This window comes from Chrysochloris asiatica, unplaced genomic scaffold, assembly GCF_000296735.1.
Source record: "Chrysochloris asiatica unplaced genomic scaffold, ChrAsi1.0 scaffold00351, whole genome shotgun sequence".
In the NCBI taxonomy this organism is placed as follows: domain Eukaryota; kingdom Metazoa; phylum Chordata; class Mammalia; order Afrosoricida; family Chrysochloridae; genus Chrysochloris; species Chrysochloris asiatica.
In genome coordinates this window covers 684977-690128 of record NW_006408869.1, presented here as the reverse complement: position 1 = coordinate 690128, position 5152 = coordinate 684977, and positions in this window count along the sequence as shown.

Below are 5152 nucleotides of genomic sequence, written 5' to 3'. Positions count from 1 at the left end.
TTGTGTTGTCATGTATGCTAATCTCAACTTGTTATCGGCTTTTATTGGTTCCTAGTCTAAAGAATACTCTCTAGGATTTTTTGTCACTTGTTCTGTTTGTCACAAATTTCTTTAATGTCTGGTTATCTCTAAATGTTCTAATTTTGCCATTGTGTTTGAGGACAAGCTTTGTTGGATATATGATTCTTTGTTGATATTTATTTTTTCTTTCATAGTTTTGTATATATCTTTGTAATGCCTTCTTGCCTGCATTTTTTTTGCTGAGAAATCAGAGCATAGTTTTACATTTTGTCCTATGTAAGAAACTTTCATTTTTTCTGACCTGTTCTGAGGATAATTTTTTACCTGATTATGGATATGTATTGTGTGTTTATGAAATTATAATATTTATCTTCTGGATTTCTTTGTGCAGGTTTCATATTGTTTCATTTGTTTTGTCTGTTTGTTCTTGTAGTGTTTTACTGAATTCTTCTAAGTTTTTTTCTTTGTTCTCCTTGTTTTCCTTGATGTTTTTCTCAGTCCATAGAAGGTACTATATATTATTCTTCTGAATTCTTTCTCAGAATTACCTTTTCTTCATCAGAAACATTTTCTAGTTCTGCATTTTTTACATTTGTTTGAGTCACTCTATCTTCTTTCTTCATGTGAACTGTAATTTTCTACAGTCTCTGAGACACTGTGGTGTCATTGTGTTTGCATTTAATTGATGATTTACGTTGATGAGTTCTTAAGCACTCACCAACTGCCTCCTTATGAGTCTGACTAAAGATAATGGAAACTGTACACATTCTCTGATGACGGTTCCTGCAGCTCAGTTTCGATTGGTTTTGGATGGTGTTGGATGATGTCTATTATTAATCAAGTGATATAAGAGCAGATATTGACTTGTGTTCTGTGGGTTGAAATGTACAGGATATGGTTGTGTCTGGAATGTATTGGCAGAGTTTCTGTCTCCTTTCAGGTGGGGGATAAAGAAAACACATACACATAATAAAACAAAATGGAAAAATCAAGCAAGCAAACATATAAAAAATTAAATAATAAAGAATAATGTGAAAAATAAATTATAAATAAATAAAGCAACAAGGAAAGCAAAAGAAAATAACGTCTTACAAGAGAAAAGCACATCAAAATAGAGCTATAGAAAAGAAAAGAGAATAAATTAAAATAAGAAAAACACTAAACTAAACCAGGGAGAGCAAAGGTGTAAAGAGCAAAAGACTAGAGAGTAGTAAAGAAGGATGATGAGAATATAAAGAAGAAGAAGAAGAAGAAGGAGGAGGAGGAGGAGGAGGAGGAGAAAAATACAGAATAAAAGAAGAAAAATGAAAGTGGAGACAAAAACACAAAATATAAGGGAAAAGAAAAAGGAGAAGAAATAATAATAATAAATAATAAGCAAACAAAAATAATGAAAAGAAAAAAAGCAAACAAACAATGGAAGAGTGCAAGTGCTGGACCTAGAGAGGAGAAAACTATGGGGGATTGTGCAAGTCAGGGATATCATGAGGTGGTTGGGAAAGGTATGAATGAGACAGCAATATTTCTGGCCCTTGATGGAGTTCTTATAGGCCTAGGTGCTTTCTGTGATAAACAGAGAACTTTGGGGAAGGGAATCCATCCAGGAAGGCTCTTGCAAGGCCAAAGCTGGCCTAGTAGTTCTGAAGACTCTGTATGTCTAGGGTAGGGCCCACTCAAATCCAGATACCAAGGCAGCATAAATGGTACCTGCCTCTTTCTGTCATGGCCCACAACTGCATGCCTCTGAAATAGTCTGCAAGTGGCTGCACTGGGGGTGAATGATGGTGGGTGCTGGCCATACCTCTGGTCACCAGGGGAGCATGGAGAACAAATAAGAATCACACCTTTTCCTCTGCTAGTTGTGCCAAAAGGCTACTGTCTGTCTCCAAAGTTGCTTGTAAAAATTCAAAATGGCTGAACCACATCTGGCTGGAAGACTGGTCACCAGTCTATATTCTGCCTTTGCTGTCCCTGCTCACTTCTCTTCCTAGTAAATATTCCTTCTACTTCTCTAAAGTTTCCTCTGAGGCTCAGATTTCCAGGATTAACATTTGTGTCTACTTCATTTGAACTCCCTTATCTTTTTTGTATATAGAAAGTCTGTGTGTATCATGTCTGTCTAGTCTGCCATGTTGCCAGGCCTACCAAATTAGGATTTAAAAAAAAAAAAATACTGAAATTACTGTGGTCTATGAAGAATCATCACATTCATTTTTCTGAGAAGAAACACAATATTAATGCTCCTAGGCAGCAAGGATGAAGAGATTTTGTCTCATGTAGTTTGTACATGTCCAAACTTTGAGAGATGAAGTCCCACCATACTGGTTTCTAAGGAGCATTCTGACTACACTTAGTAAAGTATAAATTTTTTCTCATAAATAGTCTGTTGCAAGATATGTAGTTTCATCTTGAAATTTTAAATCCTACACCTGGAGCAGATTTTTGTATATGGTGTATATCATTGCTAATTTTTTCCTATTTGTGTTATTGTTGCTGTTCCTTAATACAAAATCGATTAGTTTGTAGTGCCCCATTTATCATAATTAATGGGCCATATGAGTACAGGACTACTTTGAGTTTATTTGATCCTATTATTTTTCAATAATAGTGCTCAAACCGCACTGTCTTAATTAATAAAACTATTTCAATTAGTATAAATTTATAATTAATCTTAACATCATATAGTGTGAGTCATCCAACTTTGGTTGATCTTATCCTTTTGCATTTGCACATCATTTTAAGATCAATTTATAAATTTAAATGCACAGGCACGCAAATACTGTGGGATTGTATTTGAGATTATAATGATTCCTTTCATAAATTTTGAAGAAATAATATATTTAAAAATGCTGAGCATGCCAATGCATAAAGAAATATATCAAGTTATTTAATATTTTTTTCAATACTCAGAATTATTTCTTACATTTTCTGTATAGGGTTTCTGAATATTTTAATAATTATTTCTACTTTTGATGATTGCTGATTGTATTATAAATTTTGATGGTGGTGGTGGTGGTTTGCCAGGCAGTCAAATCTGACTCAGCAACCCTGTATGGTTTTTTTGAGACTATAGATCTTTACAGGAGCACAAAGCCTCATCTTTTTTCCCATGGAGCACCTTGTGGTTTTGAACTGCTTATCTTGCTGTTAGCAGCCTAATGCATAAACAACTATGCTGCCAGGGTTCCTCATATTATAAATAGAAATTTTGTTTATACTTATTATTTTTTAATTGACATATGAAAAAATAATATTTTAAATTAACCAATACTTCAAATGCTTCATTAGACAATTGTTTATTAATATGTTAATTAATTAAGCATTGATTATGAATCCAAAGTCTTTTCTAAATTATGTTATTAGTTAGTTTATTACTTAACTTTACTTTTCCTTTTCTGAGGAGGAATGCTTTTTTATTATTTCATGGTAAGATATTACCATATTTCTTTGTTTACACCTTCTATTACACACAAAAATTATTTGCTACTAGCTTTTGTTTTATTTTAGCAGTTATTTTTCCCTTAAGAATATGCATTAAATTTACCAAATACTGTTTTCTGGATCTATTAGGAATATTAACAATAAAATAAGGCAAATTTCTGATATATGCAAAAACAAGGATGACAATTTGTTTTCACAAATTCAGAATGCATATTCTGAAGTATTGAGTCCTGCCCTGGTGCTGTGAGTTAATGTGCTGGACTGCAAAATCGGTTTGAGCTGCAAGGTTGGTTTGAACCACAAAGTTGGCTGTTCAAAAGCACCAACCGGTCTTTGGAAACCCTATACAGGGTCACTATGTGTCAGAACCGACTCGATGACACTCAACAACAATATCCTGAAGTGTTTACAGGGAAATATTTTCTATTTGCAATATACTCTGAAATGTAAGCAACGGAGTGAGTAGCAGGTGTGTAGCAGGATGAATGTGGTGCTGTGGGTTAATGCGCTGGACCACAAAGTGGATTTGAACTGCAAAGTCGGATTGAACAACAAGGTCAGTGGTTCAAACTCACCTGCCGATGCTCAAAAACCCTATACATGGTTGTGATGAGTTGAAACCAACCCATTGACACTTAACAACAACAATCAATTAGATGAGTGGACGACTAGATGTGGAGAAAGCATAATAAAATGTTATCTGTAAAATATTGTATAGAATATTTATGTACATTGAAAAAATGTTCTCAACTTTGTTGTTTCAATATTTTCATAATAAGTTGTTGAGAAAAGTCATTACCATTGTTGGTGTTTTAAGTGCCATTAAGTCAGGTCTGACTCACAGTGATCCTGGGTAGGGCTTCAGAGCAGCTGTTGGTGGATTTGAGCTATTGATTTTGTGATTAGCAGCCCACCGTTTTTCCTACAGCTCCACACTGGAACTCAATCATTGCCATCAGCAATTTCAAATTTATATCACTACCTCCTTAAGTATCTTTGTGAAACTATAACATCATCTTCTTTCCCTAGTAAATCTTTTAATCTAATAAATAATCTGATTTTTATTTTTATCATTCAATTAAAAATGTCTACTGGATTTTAAATCCATTGTGATCTTAATTATTTTTAAAATTGTCTCTATTTATTTAATAGTTCATCCCCATTGCACAGGATCTTCATGACAACTAATCTCTTAGTAGATTGTGGCATCTTAATTGTCACACCAATGATGGTTTGCCAAGTTTATTTTGTTGCCTTTGGACCAACACAATGGGTGTTTTTACTCACAGTTCTAACCACTTGGAACTGTAATGAATAAAATTATACAAGATTAGATTCATTAGTAATTTATGACTTTCATACCTAAATAAGCTATTATACTATTTGAAAATCTATTACATCCTTTCCCATTCCGATGCAGTTTTTTTTAATAAATTGCTATTATTTTCCTAAAGTACACAATAAATAAATACAGTTATTTATTTATTAATAACTCAATGCCTACTATAATTAATAGATAACGACTATACATTTTAAATCAAAGTTCACCAAAACCTTCAATTTCCTATTTATTTGCTTACTTTTGTTCTTGTTGTTAGTGCCAATGAGTGGGTACCAACTCATAGCAACCATATGCACAGCAGAACAAAACACTGCCCGATTCTGGGCCAACCTCATTACTGTTGCCACG